The sequence below is a fragment of the Sus scrofa genome, chromosome 15 (assembly GCF_000003025.6).
Source record: "Sus scrofa isolate TJ Tabasco breed Duroc chromosome 15, Sscrofa11.1, whole genome shotgun sequence".
Taxonomy (NCBI): Eukaryota; Metazoa; Chordata; class Mammalia; order Artiodactyla; family Suidae; genus Sus; species Sus scrofa.
In genome coordinates this window covers 73,112,946-73,135,277 of record NC_010457.5, presented here as the reverse complement: position 1 = coordinate 73,135,277, position 22,332 = coordinate 73,112,946, and the positions used below count along the sequence as shown (strand labels likewise).

General features: G+C 35.9%; 1 long non-coding RNA gene across 1 annotated transcript in view; it reads left to right on the top strand.

The window, feature by feature from the left end:
* The window catches only part of LOC110257203, a 46,636-nt gene extending 24,551 nt beyond the window's left edge, over positions 1-22,085 (top strand). Inside the window, exon 3 of the long non-coding RNA XR_002339491.1 lies at positions 20,176-22,085. This is a non-coding gene — a long non-coding RNA (uncharacterized LOC110257203). The remainder of the gene's footprint in view (positions 1-20,175) is intronic.

The following is a 22,332-nucleotide window of genomic DNA, read 5'->3' as shown; positions in this document are numbered from 1 at the left end:
TGAATTCTCTGGTTAAATAAATGTAAGACCAAATACACTAAAATGTTTGATCCATTTTAATTAATTTGTCTAGAATAGTTTAATGACTTTGTCCTAAGTCCAATGTACATACCATCTGTCAGTCTAACCTTACTGCCTGTTTTGTTTTTTAAGCGCATTTTTTCTGCCAATTTGCATAGCTTGTGATTTTTTTATTTTACATTAAAAACTGTGCATAGGAGTTCCCACTATGGCATAGTGGGTTAAGAATCTGATTGCAGCAGCTCAGGTTACTGCGGAGGAGCAAGATTCCATCCCTTGCCTGGTCCGATGCATTAAAAGAGCTGGTGTCGCTGTAGGTGTGGCTCAGATTTAATCTCTGGCTTTAGAACTTCCATATGCTATAGATGCAGTGATAAAATTTTAGAAAAAAAATTGTTCATGGAAAGAAACTACAGAGGTTTTGGATGATGTCGATTCCCCCTCAAAAAGGGTTTCTTCTTGTCCCTGACAGGTGGAGAGGGTGAGGTACTGATTCCATCCATTCAATTAGATGAAGAGCTAGGGTTCACTTTAGGAAATTTAATCTATTCCTGGCTTTTCCTTATTCCTTTGATATACCTACCAAAAGCTTTTAATTTATAGCCTTGTTAAGTCTGTTTGTTGTCTCAGTCCTAAAAGACAGTGGAACATTCAGCTCTCCAGGTCAGAATTTTGAGCACACTTTGGGTACTTGATACTTACAGCTTCAAAATCTACCACACCATATTTTATGGGTAAAACCACCCCTGTGTATGAGGCCTCTTCTAGATTCTCATCATACAAACTAGAATGATCTTCAAAATTGCTGTTGGCTTATCTGCCCCTTATTACAGCACCTAAGCAAAAGCTAATGTAATCTGCTGCTTCAACTCAGAATTGGAAAATATCTGCCCCAAAAGAAAATAGTTGCTGTTGTTATCTCACTCAAGAAAGCTCTTTCCTCTCTGAAAATTTAGTTCAAGTCTTTTTTGTTTTCACAGCTACTCTATATGTTTTAAACATTACTGTTATAGTTCATCTCATTTTTGTAGTCATTGTAGCAAGAACACTTGTTTCCCGTGTGTTGGACTGCACGATTTGCAGTGCCTTGTAGACTGAGAAGCTCAGACAGGGTGACAAAACAATCAACTGTTACTGGGTAGGGGAATCTTACTATCAGAAGCGCCGGTCCTGAAGTAAAATGCAGGCCAGTATCTGCAGTAACATGGCAGGACTGCTACCCTAGGGAGTAGAGCTGGTTCAGTTACCTGGGAAACCAGCAGGGCACACCCCTTAGCCCCTCAGGTTAACCCCCATCTTGAGGACAAATGCTTCCCTTAAATTAACAGATGGAGCCATTCCAAGGGTTAGAACAATCACTGGGTGGGGCAGGGCATGAACAGGTTGGCAGTTACTGATTAAGCTTTATAATTGAGAGGATTGGATAGTCATGTGAGTGAAACAGGGCCTGGTTGAGCAGGGAATGTATAGAAAGAGAGCTGCCTTCTTGAATAATCTGACCATACACTCTGACCTACAAATTCTACTCAGGAATTCTTTGTCCTTTATATTTTAATTTTGCATCCAGGATGTTTTGATTATGCATGGGCTTGGTTTGCATTATCTTTTAAAGTAGCCTATTTTTCACAGTATTAAAATTTTTTCTTCAAAACAATGTATTAAACTCCTTGAGAGATTCAATCCCTGTAGAATTTTACATATTGTGCATTTATGTATTAATTTTCTGAAATGATATAGAAACATTTTCCTTAGTCCTTTCTTAATAAAAAGGCCATCTTCCTCATACTGGTTCATATCATTCTTATCAGTTATGCTCTCTAAGCCAGGTTTCAGGATTTAGTCTCCATAATCAGATGTAAAATCTAGATGATAATAGTTCCTAACTCACTGGGTTCCTTTGGATTAAATAAGAGGAATGTGTGTAAAGTACAGTATTTACAAATAACAAGCGCCCAATAAATGATAGCTATGTTTTTGTTGGTGTTTCAATTGTGTAATCTCTTCAACTGTTGGAATGCACACCAAAGTCAGGAATCAAGTCTTATGTGAGCTCTTTTAATCTGCTTAATTACTTAGGTAACATTTCACCAGTACTATTTGTTCATTAAATATTCATTGTTTAATTTCTTTATTTCTTGTATATACTTGGCTTCCTTATGGAATTTCATTACTTTTTGAACAGTTTTCATTTTGTAATTTTATTTACCTTCTTCTCTCAAAGCAGAGAAAGATGTTCTGATATTTTTTCCTTATTTGAAAAAGAATATAAGTTACTCACACAAAACATGAGCATTACAGATTCACTTGGGAAGATAGGTTTAGCATTCAAATGACATCTAAAATCAATACAAAATGATGGCATAATCACAGCAATGATAATTATTTAAATGAGAATGAAGGAATTACATATTAAAGTCTATAAACTATTTTGGTTTCTCCCAAGCCATATATCAGCAAAATGTATTAGTGAATGGAAATCAAACTATTATCTCTACAGTAAACCCCTGAATCATATATTCTAGCTGTATGTTTTGTATATAACATATAAACTGTACATTAATATCATTTTAGGGATTTCCCATTGTGGCGCAGCGGCAAGGAATCCAACTAGTACCTATGAGGATGCAGGTTCAATCCCTGGCCTTACTCAGTAGATAATGGATCTGGCATTGCTGTGAGATGTGGTGTAGGTTGCAGATTCAGCTTGGATCCAGCGTTGCTGTGGCTGTGGCATAGGCCAGCAGCTGTAGCTCCAATTAGACCCCTAACCTGGGAACCTCCATGTGCTGTAGGTGTGGCCCTAAAAAGCTATATATACTAGTATATACTATATATGTAGTATATGTAGACTAGTATATATACTATATATATTAATATATACATGTATAATTTTATTTATCTACTGTCATATTTATGACCATACTTTATCTTCAAATCATTTATCAACTCTTCTGAAGTAAATGTGTGTCTTTTCCAACTGACTAGATATGATAAAAGTCAATATACATTTTCCTCATATCTTTGTATCCCCTGTAACTTCCATGATGCAGCACAAAGCCAGCATTCATTAAAGAGTTGCTGAATGAATGCTTGAGCTATTGAGCTGAAAATGTTTTTGTTCAGATGGAATTTAACTAATTTTGGAAAATGTGTAATATCTTTAGTGAGACAGGCTTATCTTAACTTCCCAAACATATACTTGTGCTCATCAGCAAAAAGCAACACAATCTGACCATACGTGGCATCAAATTTCTCTTTACAAACTGCCTGTAATTAATGGAGTCATATTGGTTCAGCAATGAATTCTTCAAATCACAAAGGTAGGGTGGTAAAATTCCTGTTGAAGTTAAATGCCTCCCAGGGTCTATTTCTCAAGCTCTTAGGCCTGAATTTTCTCCCCTTCCCTCTCTTTCCTTTATTGAAGGTCCCATTAAATACCAAGATACAGAATAAGACAATAAGCAAACATAGGCATGGTTACACCAATGGATAATGTGGGAAAGTTGAAAATACTAGGCAAAAATATATAAAAATAAATGTGTATCATCACAAACTAGAAATTAGGCAGATGTTTCCTGAGATAGTGACATTTGAATTGAAATCAAAAGGTAGAGGAGAGGAAATTCCCGTCGTGGCGCAGTGGTTAACAAATCCGACTAGGAACCATGAGGTTGCGGGTTTGATCCCTGCCCTTGCTCAGTGGGTTAACAATCCGGCGTTGTCGTGACCTGTGGTGTAGGTCGCAGACATGGCTCAGATCCTGCGTTGCTGTGGCCCTGGCGTAGACCCCTAGCCTGGGAACCTCCACATGCCGCGGAAGCGGTCTAAGAAATGGCAGAAAAACACACACAAAAAGGTAGAGGAGAATGAAAAGTGTTCCAAGAGGGAAGATAACCTAATTTGCAAGACTGTTGATGCACTGTCCATATTCCTTGTTACATTTCTGATCACCTCTCCTGGTTTCCTTTTGTGTTTGCTTCTAAAGGTTAGTACTAGCCCACTCTTTTCAGGGAACACCCTGATGGTATTGATGCAGCTTTGCCATCAGCCTAGAAAAGTTCCTGAGAGTTTATATCTCACACCAGTTCCCCCTTAAACAATGAGAGGGGTTTGATAGTACTACCGGTATGAAACATTGCTTTCTAATATATAGAATACTGGAATTATAACAAGCCAAGTGTGGTAGTTCAGGAAACTGGGTATTTAATAATTGTAGGCTTTATATTTTGAATTGTTTACTATGTGCTAAGCACTGTGCTAACCCCCAAATTATTCCATTAGATTCATTCATTATCCTGGTGTGGTAATTACTATTATTTATATGGAAAATCAGAAATTAAAAAGACTCTTTGCCCAAATGTTCCATAGATGGCACATGAAGAAAATGGATTCAATTCTAGATCTGACTTGAAAACGTGTCTGCTAAGCAATTGCATCCGAACCCCCGTAACGGCAGAAACTGAGGCTTTTACAAAAACCTCCCTGTGACTTTGACCTCAAAAAAGTCCTTCCTATGTCTTTTTGAAATATGTTTGGTCTCAAATTGGATCAGCCACCTTCCTAAGGCTTAGAATGCTCTATTTTAAATTCTTCTCACTCTAAAGTATTCTTATCCAGAAAGTTTAGAAGAAAGATAATAAATCTTATTAAACCTACTTTGAGTCCTTTTCCAGAAAATACTTACATCACAAAAATTGTTCAGGGCTCTTCTAGGAAGACATCCTAGCTAAATCAGGGCAGTTACACAGGATATAAAAAGAGTACAATGGATATTGAGGAGTTGGGAAATAATCCAATCTCTTTAATAGCAGATTTAATAGTGCAACTTATTTTAGGGCACTAAAAGCACTGTTTGAGATATTCATATATATTTGTATGGGGTTGCATGCCCTTGAAACTCTAAAATATTAATTCATAATGAATTACCATATCCTTTATATCTTTCACATCTGCTGATCAGAGTATCTGAAAGACCCTAAACTCATGGCTTCATGCAATAAATTTTCAAAGTTGGGATTTTTCTCTCTACATTTTTTCATGTATAAAAGAATGAGATAATTGCTTAATAGTCTTTTTCTACTCCCTTGTTTTCTTCATGGTATCGAAAACTGTTGCTCATTTCAAATGAATGCCTGTTTGAGACACCATGGACTAAATTTCTGAAATTTACGTGCACATTGTATAATAATTATTTCATATAGATCATCGCACTATGAGGTAAGATGATAGACTGAGGTCTTTCAATTAACACAGATTTAATTTTTAGAAGTATTTGTTTATAAGTAAACTTTCTTGTTTTAGTTCTAGTAGTTTTAGGTTTAAAGTTATAATAGTATAGAGTTCCCATACATCCTGCATTCAGTTTCTCCTCTCGCTAAGATCTTACAATATTATGGTATCTTTGTCACAACTAAGAAGTCAGCATTGGTATATTGCTATTAATTAAGCTGCACACTTCATTTACATTTCAATAATTTTTCCACTAATGGCTTTTTTCCATTCCAGGATCCAGTCTACCATGCCAGATTAAATTTAGTTATCATGTCTCCTTAGTCCTTTCTGGTCTTTGGCCAATTTTCAGGCTTTCCTTGTTTTAAAAGCCCATTACAGTCTTGAATTAAGGCATTTTGTAGAATGTTCCTCAACTGAGTTTGTCTGGTGCTTTTCTCATGATTTATCTGGGAATACTGGTTGTGGGAAGGAAGGTCACAGAGGTAAAATGCCATTCTCATATCATAGCAAGGGTACATACCATCAGCATAACTTTTCACAGATGTCATTAACTTTGCACCTGGCCAAGGTAGAGTTGGTCATGTTTCTTCAAAGTAAAGTTACTTTTCTCCCTTTTCATATTCTATTCTCTGGAAGCAAGTCACTAAGTACAGCCAATACTCAGGGAGGGGCAAAGAGGAGGGGATGAAGCTCTATGTTCTAGAAGAGAAGTAGCCATATGAATTCTTTGAAATTCTTCTAAAAGGAAAGTTTGTCTCTTCTCAACCACTTAACGTATAATTGATTGTTTTATCATATCATATTATTCATGGATATTTATTTAATTGATTTATTGTACTGCTTAAGTTGTTCCAGTTCCGGCCATTAAGCGCTCTTTCTGGTTGACTCACAAAGCCCCCTGACATGTCCCTACACCACACACACACACCTTTTTTTGAGCACTTCCTAATTTCTGGTAGGACAATATGCTCTAGCTTTATCTTCTCCTTTCTGTACTCCATCCCTAGAATCAATAATTTCTCCAAGGAGCCTTGATTCCCTTTGTCAGAGAAAGCCACAATCTAAGTACTTGGTGTACTCACTACTACTGTGCTATCATTGCTACCAGGCCCTCCGAGATAGCAAATACATATATACATATTTATAATTACAGTCTGCCTCTCATATACACAGGTTGGACATCCAGGGATTCATATGGAAGGGTGACTGTATTCACTGTACTGACACCCTTTTATATAAGGGACTTGAGTATCCACAAATTTTGGTACCCATGGGGGCCCCTGGAACCAATTCCCCATGGATAATGAGGGACAATTCCTATATCCATACAACTATATTAAGTTAAACATGAATTCATACAATGTCTCTACCTCTAATCTAATTCCATTTAGAACATTTTATCCTGTGGATTTCCCTTTCCAAAAGTAAGAAACTTGGCTATCACCATCTACCTTATATGTGCTTGATTGCTCAACCCCAATATCCATATTCTTTCCCTTCTGAAATAAAAATCACCTTATTATTATAAAACCTCTTAGAATCTAAGACAGTATTTTTTAAAGATATGAGATATTTGCTAAATCAATAAAAATTAGAAATTTTGAGGTTAAATAAAAATAAAATTTTAGTTATTATTTGATCCTAAAACCAAGGATCCTCAATGATCATTCTTTTTTTCCTTTAAAGCATAGTGTTTCATTAGGTGACCTTAATAGTTACCAAAAAAGACAGCTTTCTTTCAAACAAACTAGCTTACTATCCCGAGTTTTCTACACATCTTGGCTATAGAGAAAATAAAAAAGAAAGGAACATGTGAGCCAAATCAAATATAATACATGTTATGCCACTTTCTGAAAATACTCTCAAGACATCTAACAACTGTAAGAATAGACAATTAAGTTTCTTCACCCTGAGTTCTTCCAGCGCACAGACCAATTTTTCTGAGTCTCTGCAGACTCAAATGCTGCAGAATTCATATGCATCTCACCTATTAAGAAGAAACGAATATAAAAATAACTGGCTGTACCCAACTCCCTCTTTTTTTTTTTAATTTATTTTTTTTTTCTGCTGTACAGCATGGGGACCAAGTTACACATACATGTATATGTATTTTCTCCTCCTATTGTTGTGTTGCGATGTAAGTATCTAGACGTAGTTCTCAATGCTACACAGCAGGATCTCATTGTAAATCCATTCCAAGAGCAATAGTTTGTATCTGTTAACCCCAAGCTCTCGATCCCTTCCCCTCCCCCTTCCCCCCACGCCGTCCCCCAACCCCGGGCAGCCACAAGTCTATTCTCCAGGTCTATGATTTTTTTTCTGTGGAAACGTTCATTTGTGCTGTATATTAGATTCCAGTTATAAGTGATATATGGTATTTGTCTTTGTCTTTCTGACATTTCACTCAGTATGAGAGTCTCTAGTTCCAACCATGTTGCTGCCAATGGCATTATGTCGTTCTTTTTTATGGCTGAGTAGTATTCCATTGTGTATATATACCACATCTTCCTAACCCGACTCCCTCTTTAATCCCTTCTCCCAACACTAAAGGAAATCCACTGACATTGTCTTGCTACATCTGAGATGAGGTAAGCACTTTTTAGTGGATTTTACTAACAGTAGTTGAATCTACTCAGACTGAACAACTAATCAAGAAGTATCATAACCTAATTAATTAAAACACAGAGAATATGCCATTTTTTCCAAGCCATTTCACAAGGAATTAATCCAAAATGTCATTTCATATATTTTTCCTTAAAACATAATTTTTAAAAAGAGGAAAATTATGAATTTAATTCCCACCCCTCTCAGATGGCTTGTTCTAAAATTGCTTTTAACTAATAATCCATGGCTTAACCTATATGCTTTGCCTTCTTTTCAAAAATCTTCTAACAGTGTAACTTTAAAGTTACACTTGCAAATTCCGCATCAGGAGCTTTGTGTGAATTTTTCCAACCCCTGACTCATTTTCGTACAAATAGTATGTAAAAAGTGTTACATGGTTTTGTGCAGAAGGCAAGCCTGGACTCTAAGGCACATCTTAACATGCTAAATCCAAAAAGGAGATTCCAGGGCTGAGATGAAGATCTTGCTAAAGAGGTGTAACTCTGGTTCACTGGATGGTAGAGAAAGTCACTGTGGTACTGTGTGTAAGCAGAACTTGCCAGAAATCACCCTCCAGAATGCAGGGAAAGCTTCTCAAGGTGAGGTGTCTCCATCACAAGCAGTCTGCTACAAATCTGCCTGAGAGAGAGATGCTGAGGTAAAGGCTGGCTGCTTTTATTCATAGGACATCTGCAGGAGCTAGCATGAGGGGTGGGAGGAATCTGCAAGAGCCGCCCAGAAGAACACCAGACCCAGGAAGCACAATTTCGTTCTTCAATGTCTATCCAGTGCCTTCAACTAATAATGCCTACTCTCAGCGGGAAAAGGAAAATTTTTATTCATAGAACATCCATTTTCCATGTTTATTTTCATAGAGCAGGCAATAGTGAATTTGGAACTGAGAGACAATAAATGGATAAGTGGAACAATTGCCCTGTGCACATATAGTTTATACTATATAAAGGTATAGGAGGTTACCCCTCACGTGAATCTGCAGCATTTATGATTTTCCTCCTTAATTTCCAGATATTCTGTCAACTTTGAACTTTGTCCACTGCTAGCTTGAGCTGTTAAGGCCATGCTTTTATTGCAGCTGAGAAGTGTGAGTGTATGGAGATGTATTCTGAGACAAAAAAGAAAAGCCACATACTTGTAATTCTTCCTGGTCACACTGTCTTTCAAAGGCAATCCCTCATAGTTCCTGCCTGCTTTAGTTAGGGTCTTGCTACTTCAAATAGCTGAATTCATTTAAATATTTTTTAAAATTTTTATAATCATTATTTGTGGGAGGTTTCACTGGGCACCTTCCCATTGCCAGCATGACTAAAAGTCTGAGTTTTCTTTAAAACACAGATTTTTAAACTAAAATAGATATTCCCAGAATCTTTTTTTTTTTTTTTTTTTTTTTTTTTGTCTTTTTAGGAGGATCCCAGGCTAGGGATCTAATTGGAGCTGTAGCCGCTAGTCCACACCAGAGCCACAGCAACACAGGATCCAAGCCGTGTCTGCGACCTACACCACAGTTCACGGCAATGCCAGATCCTCAACCCACTGAGCGAGGCCAGGGATTGAACCCATATCTTCATGGATGCTAGTCGGATTCGTTAACCGCTGAGCCACAACAGGAACTCCCCAGAATCTTTTTGTTCTTTGGTTTTCAATAGAAGCTAGTGTCCAAGTGCTCCAAATCTCACATCTTCCAGGTTATAAAGTATTTCCCAAGATGAGTGTTTGTTTAAATGACCTTTTGTCTACTCTCTTTCATTGCCTTGAATGAATATGAAGCTTGGGACTAATTCCATGGTCTTAATAACAATTTCACTTTGAAACAAACATGTGGAAAGAGACAGAGCCAAAGTAATTACTGCGGAAAAGGGAAAGAAACCCTGAATTTACTGTTAGTTATTTTAGCCAACAATTAACATCAAGTGTATTGTTTTAAAAGCTCATATATTAATTGTTTCTGAAGGCATCTAAATGGTAGCACAGGAGTCATTTTTCTAAATATGATAGGGTTTTTCATAGAGGTATTTCTCTCCATTTTTTATTCTCTCAAGTATTTGGGAGATCAGAGACTGTGTCTTAAGTTATTCTAGAGCTTGCCTTTGTCTTGTGGCTTTCCCTCTTATCAGAGAGAGATATCAAGATGAAGTGAATTCTTGATGCCAGAATATGAAAAATTAATTCCTGCTGAAAGTTGAACTTTTGACTTTTATATCTCAAACTTAAAAGTAGAAATTTTATCACTTCAGCATAAGAAAATTTCTAATAGCTTTTTACCACTTATGTTGATGTCCCCAAAACAGGTTTTTTTGTCACAAAAAAAGTAACATGATTCTGTTTTTTCTTCCAGGTATTATCATGGGTTTTATCTATTTAAGTAACTTGAATTTACAAACTCAAAGGGTTCTAAATATTATCTACACTGCTTAGTGGAGTTCCTATTTATGAGAAGATTAAGTGCCATTGGAAAAGCAATATATCATGGTCTATTTTGGTATTAATTTGACTTAATCTATCTAGCTGTCATGAAGCATTGATATATTATACATTCTGAGACAGTCTTTTATTGGCTTCATCATACATCAAATCTATGTACCACAGAAATCTATTTGTGGATTTAAAAACAAAATATCTGTCCACTACTGAAATATTAAAATGCAAAATACTATTCTATGTACAGGGGAATAAGGAAGTTGATGCATAGGAACGTGCAAGCAGAAATGAGAATAAGCAAAGTCCTCGCCAGCAAAAAGATAATAGATCAATGTGAATGGAGAGGAAAGTTGGGCAAAAAAAGATTCAAAATAAGAAACAAAACTTTACTGTTTTCTGTTTTTGTTTGTATGTAGTTGCATTTTTTTTTGTTTTGTATGATTTAGTACAAAAGCAGCCAAAGTCAATGTTTGAATAGGAAAAATAATATTATATTTTATGCCCATTCTGATTAATATCACATTGAAATGTTTAATAGTGTCCTGATTTTGAAGTACAAACACACTTCTAAGCTTCAGAATTAACTGGAAAAACACAGAAAATAGGGGAGTCTTTTTTAGCTAGTATAATAATTTTTGCTTTAGAGATTTAGCTATAATTACAGAAAGGGGCTTCATTAAATTTTCTCTTATTATATGACCTTCAGCTCTCCAAGGTGATTCCTGAAACTCATTTTGAAGGAAGCACAAAGCAAGATTTCATTTGTTTATTTTTGCTTTAAACTGAATTGCTCCTAGACAAAATCTTTCACTTTCCAACTGCTAAAAAATTTTTGAGATTTTCTTTTAGAAATGTTGCACATTGCAAATGCAATGAATATTTACATAAAATTTTTGCTCTGGTTTTTATCAAAGAAAAGGCAGCAATATTAGATTTGTTTGTAATTTCACAACAATAAAATCCATATATGAGTACCAACCATGTATACAGTAAGATTCTAGGACTGTTCCTACTGATTGATTATTTGTAATTAGAAAAATGTTGCCTTCTTTGTGTTAAAATAGTCTCACAGATGACATGAAATCTTTTCATACATCTGATGGTTTGTGTTTCTTCTAAATTTTATTATCTTGATTATATTCATCAGTTTCACAATTTATTTTATTTTATTTTATTTTATTTTATTTTATTTTATTTTATTTTATTTTATTTTATTTTATTTTATTTTATTTTTGTCTTTTTGGCATTTCTTGGGCCACTCCCGCGGCATATGGAGGCTCCCAGGCCAAGGGTCTAATCGGAGCTGTAGCCACCAGCCTATGCTAGAGCCACAGCAACGCAGGATCCGAGCCGCGTCTGCAACCTACACCACAACTCATGGCAACGCCGGATCATTAACCCACTGAGCAAGGGCAGGGATCGAACCCGCAACCTCATGGTTCCTAGTCAGATTCATTAACCACTGCGCCACGACGGGAACTCCCTTTGTGTGTGTGTGTGTGTGTGTGTGACAATTTCTTATTTTAATCATTAATGATTCATGTTCATTGTTGAAAATATAAAGGTAGAACAAAACTCATACAAAAATCAATTGGACAATGCACTGGGGCAAGGAATGGATGTTAACATAGTCCTGTGCCTTTCAGACCAAACATTAAAGTAGCGTAACTTTTAGAAGCATGAAAACTTGATATGTTAAAGTATACCTTGATTTTTATGTTGACTAGCTCACTAAACAGTATCAAACAAAGCTATTCATTCCTTAGGAAATCACACATGGCCAGATGATCACTTGCCAGCACTTCAGTATCTGCAGACCAGTACCGTTGGTAAAATCAATTTATTCCTTCAGAAATAATCATCATTCAATAATATATATTGAGCTCCATCTCTATTCCAGGCATTATTCTAAGCACCAGGGATACAGTAATAAACAAAACACCATTCCTACAATCCCACAACCTACAATTTAGTTGTGGGAAGACAAACAATAAAAAATAAAATAAATAGATATAAACCAAGACAGGGAGTAAATACTGCACGCACACACACACACAGAAACACACAAAGGGAAAAAAAACAGAAAAAAGCAAACAGGGTTAAATAAATGGAGAATGGTATGTATCACACTGGGCAGTTAGATATGACCTCTCAGGTGAGGCAGTATTTGAACAAGCATAAATGTAATCATAGAGCAAGTAATGTAGATATCTGAATAAAAGGCACTGCAGGGAATGGGAATAGCAAATGCAAAGACCCGGAAATGGAAGTCTTAATATTCTATTCAAGAAAAAAAAAATAAGACTACTATAACCAAAACAGAGAAACCAGCAAAAGAAAAGTAATAGGAGACAAAATTAGAAAACTTGCTTGGGAGCCAGATAATATACAGCCTTTTAATAACCATTTTAAGGCCACTGGATTTTACCATAAGTGAAAAGGGAAGCCATTAAAGTATTTTAATTTGGATAACATGGTCTCAGTGACATTGTGAAACGATTTCTCTGGATGCTGTCATGGAGAATATACTATAAATAGTAATGAATGGAATCAGGGAGACTTGTTAGGATACCAGTGAAATAGTTCAAGTAGGAGATAACTGTGAGAAATAGCAGAGAGTGGGGGGTAGTCTAATTCTGGAAATTTACAAGACAAGAATTCATTTCTCTGAAGATTTATTAACACTGAAAAAGTGGTTTTCCTGGTTTTGATTATATGGGCAAGTCATAAGTGATTTAAAAAGTAAAAATCCAAATCCCCTCTTTCTACCATTTTGACGCTCTAGGAGAATGCATCATATTTATTCTGTGGCTTTTTAAGAAAATTCTTTCAGAACCCCAATATGGGTTATTCTCATAGCATAGATTTGGGTCTGTCCTTTCAGTTAAAAAATACCATCAGTACACTAAGACCAAAAATAAAAGAAGAGAGAGAGAGGGAGAAATAGAAAGAGGGAGAGAGAGAAAAGAGAGAATAAAGGAAGAAAGACATCATAAATGAAGAAAAAATGCTTTTGCCTGAAGATAATCTAATCATTTACAGCAAACCATATGGAATCTATAGGAAAGTTACTAGAATTTTTAAGTAAATTTTGCAAGATTTTAAGATATAAGATTAACACATTTAAATTATTTGTATTTTTATATACTAGCAACTAATAACTGAAAATTGATATTATAAAATCAATACCATTTACAATAGCATCAAAAAATATGAAATACAGGAATCAATCTGACAAAAAAATATATAGACTTATGTAATAAAATCTGTAAAACATTGCTGAAAGAACTTAAGGATAGTATAAATATATGAAGAGATATGGCATATCTACGAATCAAAAAAATTCAGCATTGTAACATAAATTCTCCATAAACTGACCTATAAATTAAACCAGTCTTAATCAGAATCCCAGCAGACATTTTTGTAGAAATTTACAAGCTGATTTTAAAATTATAATAGAAATGCAAATAACCTAGAAAAACTAAAACAACTTTGAAAAAGAAGAGGATTTTTAGGGCAGTGAAATGACTCTGTAATGGTGCATACATGTCATTATAAATGTGTCTAAATCCATAGAATGTACAATATCAAGAGTGAGTATGATATTGTAGTTTATGGACTATGGACTCTGTGTGATAATGGTGTGTCAGTGTAGGTTCATCAGTTGTAATCAGTGTCCCACTCTTGTGAACACTGTTGATGAAAGGAAAAGCTATGCATGTGTTGGGGAAGGGGGCAAATAAAAAAATCTCTGTACCTTCCAGTCAATTTTGCTGTGAACCTAAGACTGCTCTAAAAAATAAAATCTATTTAAAAATAAGAGGAAAGTGGAATTCCCATTGTGGCACAGCGGAAACAAATCTGACTAGTAACCTTGAGGTTGTGGGTTCAAGCCCTGGCCTCGCTCAATGGGTTAAAAATCCACTTGATGAGGCTGTGATGAAGGCCAGCAGCTGTAGCTCCGATTTGACCCCTAGCCTGGGAACCTCCATATGCCGCACATGTGGGCCTAAAAGGCAAAAAAAAAAAAAAAAAAAAGGGGAAAGTTTAATGACTACTCAACTACTCAATTTCAAGCCTTATGATAAGCTATAGTAATCAAGACAATGTGGTACTGGCATAAAGATAGACAAGTAGGTTAATGAAACAGAATAGAGTACCAGAAACAAACCTGCAAATAGATATAAACAACAGATTTTTGACAAAGATGCAAAGGGAGGAGTTCCCGTCGTGGCGCAGTGGTTAACGAATCGTGGCGCAGTGGTTAACGAATCCGACTAGGAACCATGAGGTTGCAGGTTCGATCCCTGCCCTTGCTCAGTGGGTTAATGATCTGGCGTTGCTGTGAGCTGTGGTGTAGGTTGCAGACGCGGCTCGGATCCTGCATTGCTGTGGCTCTGGCGTAGGCCAGCAGCTCCAGCTCTGATTAGACCCCTAGCCTGGGAACCTCCATATGCCGCAGGAGCAACCCAAGAAATAGCAAAAAGACCAAAAAAAAAAAAAAAGATGCAAAGGGAATTCAGTAGAGAAAGTATTATTTTTTTCAACAAATGATGCTGGAACAATAAAATATCATATGCAAAATATCAAACTTAGATCCATACTTGGTACCATGCATAAAAATTAAGTCAAATGGGGAGTTCCCATCATGGCACAGCAGAAACAAATCTGACTAGGAACTATGAAGTTGCAGGTTTGATCCCTGGCCTTGCTTCATGGGTTAAGGATCTGGGTTTCCATGAGCTGCGGTGTAGGTCGCAGACGGCTCGCATCTGGTGTTGCTGTGGCTGTGATGTAGACAGGCAGCTACAGCTCTGATTCAACCCCTAGCCTGGAAACCTCCATATGCCAAGGGTGTGGCCCTAAAAAGACAAAAGACCAAAAAAAAATTAAGTCGAATGGATCATGAGACATAAATGTAATACATAAAACAAAAAAATCCTTAATATCAGAGTTATATGCTCTTAAACTAAAATGTGAATCATGATGTTAGCAAAACAATGGAGTTAAAAATCTCCTGTCCCCTAACAGATCATAAAATAAGCAGAACCTATTTGAACCAACTTTCTTAATACTCTGGAAACCAGTTAAAGTTTTACAGGAGAGAAGCAAATCCTAAATCAAGGGAAAAAAAAAAAAAAACAAACACTTTAAATGATAGGAAAACTTTGTGGTGCTTTTACTTGTCCTGGGCCTAATCCCTCCCTGGCTCAGAAGCAGTCTGGAAGATGGAAGTCTCGAATTTCCAGTGTGAGATCTTAATCTCTGGTTGTGGTAGGAGCAAGCTGAAATGACTCTTAAATTATTATGTATTATCTGTTCTAACCTTTTAGGAGGCTATCTGAAGGACTGACACAAGGCACTAGCCCCTGTTGCATCTAAATCAGAATTCATTCAGGCCTGGAAAGGGGGGAAATGTTTAAAAGCATTCTAAAATGGACATAATCCGTGGCAAAAGATTACAGCTGAGTCAGACAATAGATCATTTGAGATGAAGAAGGAAAAAGAGTGAAGTTTCTTTGGGAAAATGAGATACTTAAAACCTACCAGAGTTCCCTGGTGGCTCAGTGGGTTAAGGATCTTGCATTTTCACTACTGCAGCTCAGGTCAATGCTCTGGTATGGATTCAGTCCCTGGCTTGGGAGCTTCCCCATGCTGCAAATGCAACCCAATTTTTTTAAATAAATAAAAATTGTTAGAGGCACACAAATATGAAGAAATTCAGACAATCATGTGCATGCCCAATGCAAGGTGCATGTGCTGAAATATATGAGATAACCTTAAGCTTTGACATTGGGCTTTTACCTGGGCTCGGTGCAAGCCTGGCTAGGTGTTAAAGAAGTGCCTGAGCATAGAGCCAATCTGCAAAGACTGGGAGAGGTGGGGATTCTGTTTGTTGTTTAGCTCCTGGCATTCAAGGAATCTCTGTCAAAACACTAGCTAAACACAGGATAAGAACAGACTTCAGTAATCACAATACACAAGTAGTACAAACTCTGAAAATAGTAAAAGTTACTAAACAAATAGATTTTTACAGCTTTCAATAATCAAAAAAGCATCAAACCTTGGGAAAAGCAGAGAATTTTATTTCCATTTTTACTACATTATAATATTTTAATGTCTACTTTAAAAAATAACAAGGCATACAAAGAACAAGAAGTGCTTTCAACATCAATATTTCTACCAAAAGTCTTGCCAACTAAAGAATGTCTCTCACCATCCAGCTCTACAAGGAACAGGTCATTAGCCATTGTGGTAGCTGATCTTTAACACACAAAGAAAGAAGTCCATGGAAGAGATCAGAAACAAGGCTTTCTGAGCTCTGGCAAAAAATGGCAGAACAGGCCTGCAGATAAATATTTTCAGGAGAAAAATTTATGAACCCAATTTCTCGCATCTTCTCATACCTAGAAAAGCACTAAACTCATTAACAGAGACATGTTCCGCATCTTTCTACTGAGATGTATGCTTGATTGCACTTACTCCTTTCACCGAAATCATATATATATACTGACCTCCTCTTCCTACCACCTCCTCAGAGTGGTTCCTCAGAGCTATAGGAGAGGCTGTCTCCTGGGCTATTGCCCTCAGTAAAACCCAAGTAAAACTAAACACAGCTGTTATGTGGTGCATTTTTTTTAAGGCGACAGTGTGTTTATGATGTTGAGGAGTCTCAAAGCAATATAGATCTCTCTATCATGTTCTAAGTCCTCATGAACAGAGTGTTTAATATGAATAATTCTAATATAGATCAAGGCAATACAGGATTTTTCTACCATACTCCTCAAAATTATTCTAGACTTTTCTTAATGCCCAATTCCCAAGCCAAGTTCCATATGTTTAGGTATTTGTTAGAGCAACACCTGACTTCTAGGTGCTAAAATATGTATTAGTTTTTTATTACTGCTAACAAATTACTGAAAACTTAATAGTTGACCTCTTATAGTTTCAGAGGTCAAAAGTCTAAAATCAAGGTTGTAGAAGGGCTGTGTTTATTTTGGAGACTTAAGAAAAACTTTTTTTTCCTCCTTTCCAACTTCTAAAGCCCATCCTACCTCCTGTCCCCCTCCACCATCTTCCAAATGCATCCTTTCAACCTGTCACTTCTCCTTTTTCTGATTTTGACCCTTTTTCTCCCTCTTATAAGATCCCTTGTAATTACAATGGTCCTTCCCAGATCATCCAGGATAATTTCCCTATCTCAGCATCAATTTATGATAAAAACTCTCAGAAAAGTAGGAATAAAAGGGAACTTTCCCAAATAGATAAAAGAATATCTACAGACAGCCTACGGATAACCTTATTTTCTAAATTTTTATTATAGTTGATTTACAATGTTCCACCAATTCCTGCTATACAGCAATGAGTCCCATTTACACATTTATATACATTCTTTTTTTCACATTATCCTCCATCATGTTTCATCACAAGTGATTAGATATGGTTCCCTGTGCTATACAGCAGAATCCCATTGCTTATCCACTCCAAATGCAATGGTTTGCATCTACTAATACCAAATCTCAATCATCCCACTTCTTTCCCCTCCCCCTTGGCAACCACAAGTCTGTTCTCCATGTCCATGAGTTTGTTTCTTTTTGTAGATAGGTTCCTTTGTGCCATATATTCGATTCTGTTTAAAAGTGATAACATGGTATTTGTCTTTCTATTTCTGACTTACTTCACTTGGTATGAGTCTCTAGTTCCATCCATGTTGCTTCAATGGCATAAATTTGTTCCTTTTTAATGGCTGAGTAGCATTCCATTGTGTACATGTACCACATCTTCTTAATCCATTCTTTTGTTGATGGACATTTAGGTTGTTTCCATGTCTTGGCTATTGTAAATAGCACTGCAATGAACATAGGTGTGCATATGTATCCTTGTCAGTGAAAGTTTTGTCTGGATATATGTTCAGGAGTTGGATTGCTGGATCATATGGTAGTTCTATATTTAGTTTTCTGATGTACCTCCATACTGTTTTCCGTAGTGGCTATACCAATTTACATTCCCACCAGCAGTGTAGGAGGGTTCCTTTTTCTCCACACCCCCTCCAGAATTTGTTATTTGTAGACTTACTATTGATGGCCATTCTGTTCAGTGTAAGGTGGTACCTCATTGCAGTTTTGATTTGCATTTATCTGATAATTAGTGATGCTGAGCATTTTTTCATGTGCCTGTTGACCACCTGCATGTCCTCTTTGGAGAAATGTCTATTCAGATCTTCTGCTTATTTTTCAATCAGGTTGTTTATTTTTTTGCTGTCAAAGGAAACCATAAAAAGAACAAAAAGACAACCTACAGAATGGAATAAAATAGTTTCAATTGATGCAACTGACAAGGGCTTACTCTCCAAAATATATGAACAACTCATATAACTCAACAGCAAAAAAAAAATAAACAGATAACATTATTTTTAATGGTTAAAGACTGAATGCTTTCCCTCTAAGATTTATAACAGGACAAGGATGTCTATTCTTAACACATTTACTCAACATGGTATTAGAAGTTCTACCTAACGCAACAGGCAATAAATATTTTTTTAAAAAAGGTATATAGATCAGAAATAAAGAAATAAAATCAACCCTATTTGCCAATGCCATTATTATCTATACAGAAAATCTAAGTAATGTACCAAACAAACAAGCAAACAAACAAAAAACCCCTAGAACTGAAAAGTGACTTCAGGCACATTGCAGAACAAGATAAAGGTAAAAATTATTGTATTTCTATATACTAACAATGAACAGTTGGATACCCAAATTAAATATATATTATCCTTTATATCTGCTCAAAAATAAATAATTTGGTATAAATCTAACAAAACATTACAGAACTTGGCTGAAACTGTAAAACACTAATGAAAGAAATCAAAGAACTAAATAAATCAATCACATACTGAGTCCATGAATTAAAAGATTCTACATAATAGATACACTTTGCTCTCCAAAGTGATTATAGATTTAATTCCATTCCTATCAAAATCTTAAGGTTTTTTTAAATATTGCAAGATAGTTCTAAAATGTATATAGATTTAATTCTAAGAGCTATATAGTAAAGCATGAGAATTAGAAGAGGTAGAAAAATTTTGAAAATGAAAATAAAATAGAATCTCTATACTTAATTTCAAGACATATAAGTACAGGGATCAAGTCTCCTTGGTATTGGGGTCATCCTCAATTTCTTTCAGCAAGAAAGAAGTTCTCAGTGTACAAGTTCTTTTGTAGTTCTCAGTGTACAAGTTTTTTTTATTCCCTTGGTTATTTATTCTCAGGTATTTTATTCAATTAGTTGCTTTTATCAGTGGACTTTAATTATCTTTTTGGATTATTTATTTATGGCATATAGAAGCACAACTGATATTTGCATGTTGATCTCCTACCCTGAAATTTACCTGAATTATTTCTTAGCTTAATAGTCTTCCTTTACTGCTTTTTTTTTTTTTTTTTTTTTTTTCTTTTTAGGGTTGTTCCTGCAGCATATGGAAGTTCCCAGGCTAGGGGTCAAATCTGAACTGCAGCTGCTGGCCTAATGGATCTGAGCCATGGCTGTAATCTACACCACAGCTCACAGCAACACCGGATCGTTAACCCACTGAGTGAGGCCAGGGATCCAACACGCATCTGTAACCCTCCGAGCCACAACAGGAACTCCTGTTTAGTGCTTGTTTTCAGTGACGGTTAGAACTTTCCAGGGATGTTTTACCTTAAATGAAGACACAGCCCTGATGCAGAGCACATGGGTAGTCTAGCTGTTCCCAGTTAGGAAATTCATACTCTAGGTTTACTTTTACACATACTTCAATATAAATGAGTGCCGGTATATTAAGCCTCGGTTTGAATTAAATGACATTTTTTAATGAACTTTCTCAAATTTTCACCCTAGGGTTCCCTTCAAGATTACCTCACAGATTTTCCAGGAGGTGAAGATGAAGACAAGGAGACTGAACAATGGATGTGTGTGTGTAACTGTCCCCTGACTCACAAAAGTGCAATGGAAAGCAAACAAGTGAAGTGAAAGAATGCAAAGAGGGAGATGGAACAAAAGCTTGCAGAGAAGTGCCAGTTAACAACTGACTATAAGAGAAGAATAATCTTCTGAGTAAATACAGAGAAAGAGAGAAAGAGAAGGGGCAGGGATTTGTATTGAAGAAGCTTGCTCTGTACTTTGAAACAAACTGAAAGAGAAAAAATAGTATTATTTATTTAAAATCACTCCCTGACTTGAATCAATTCAGGATACAAAATAGTTTGCCTCCCTACTGATTATATCAATTTTTAAATTGCATTTATTGCTATTTTTCTTTTATCTAGAGATACGTATTGAGTGTCTGTTATATGCCAGAAACTATTCTCAGGAGAGCATTGAACAAAACAGAAAAACTCTGCACTCACACAGCTTAAATTCTAGCTGACAATAGCTAAACAAACAAGCAAACATGATGTCATATAGTATAAGTGCTATGAAGAAAAATCAGGTTAGGTACATGGAAAGTTTTTACTTTCATAGGGGTAGACAGGGAAACTGACTTACCCCAAGATTAATACACACTAATGGTAGATTTTTTTTTAACAATAAAGATTAACAAAATGAAAAGCTGAAGTACTTTCTATTTTATTACCTAGGGATAGATACCTTGTGTTAATATTTTTCATATGTGTGTATATGTATGTATTTTTTAACTGGGATACATTGCCTTATTGTTTGAAACATTTGATAAGTATCTTCCAATAAGATGATTCTGCTTTTCCTCACTGTCCTATTTTATAATCCCTACTTAAAAGCAGAGTACACTTCTTGCCTCATTTTTAGTTTTGATTTGGTTCAGCCAATGAAATGTGAGCAGTAAAGATTTGTTTTGGTTCTGAGAGATTCTTGAAGAGTCCTCACCCATTTCTGCCGGCTCTTTTGCACTATCTCTCTGCCATGAGGATGTCAGATCCCAAATACAAGCTTATTTGTATACTGGGTCTTGAGGTTAAACCATCTGGAATAGAGTCACAAAACAAATGTTTCTTGTGGAAATTTTGTTAATGTATCATTAAAACTAGAGAAATATATGCAAATATAGTTTATTTCAGAAGAGAAGTCATGTAGTAGTGAATTTCTCACTAAGCAAAATAGCATGATTGGTATATTCTTTTCCAACTATTTTCCCTATGTTTTAAATTACAAATGACATTTATAAAAATTCTAAAACTTAACAGAGATGGACGAAGTTAAAAGTGAAATTTCATAGTACACTTTCCCAAATCTTGATAATCTCAGTTAATCCCACAGATAATACTATTAAAAATTTATAGCATATTCATCTGTGAGTATATGACCCTTCTTCCTCTCTCTTCACTTCACACAGTCACACACACTTATAAAATAGGATGGTAGCATCAGACATAATATTTTTGGAATTGCTTGTGTGTCTGTGTGTCAGTGTGTGTGTATTACTGATTATGTCATGGCCACATTTCCAAATCAATACAAAGGTAAAAGCTATACTTCATTCCTTTTAGCTGCACTCCATGGTCTGACTGTAACACAATTAATTTAATTATATTATTATTCATGTAAATGTAGGATATATCTAAATTTTGTAATTGCAAACTAATCTGAAAAATGAAATTTTATGTATTCTATTTACTAGTGTTAGAAGATAGTCCTACAAGTGGACAAGTGCTGTAGATTTTCTAAAATACTATTTTTCTGCTTTCATATTATTCCATTGCATATGTAATTTATCTAAAATGCCATGTGGAGTTCCTGTCGTAGTGCAGTGGTTAACGAATCCACCTGGGTCGATCCCTGGCCTTGCTCAGTGAGTTAAGAATCTGGCGTTGCTGTGAGTTGTGGTGTAGGTCACAGACGCAGCTCAGATCCCGTGTTGCTGCGGCTGTGGAGTAGGCCAGTGGCTACAGCTCTGATTAGACCCCTAGCCTGGGAACCTCCATATGCCGCAGGAGCGGCCCTAGAAAAGGCAAAAAGACAATCAATAAATAAATAAATAAATAAATAAATAAATAAATAAATAAAATGCCATGTACATGA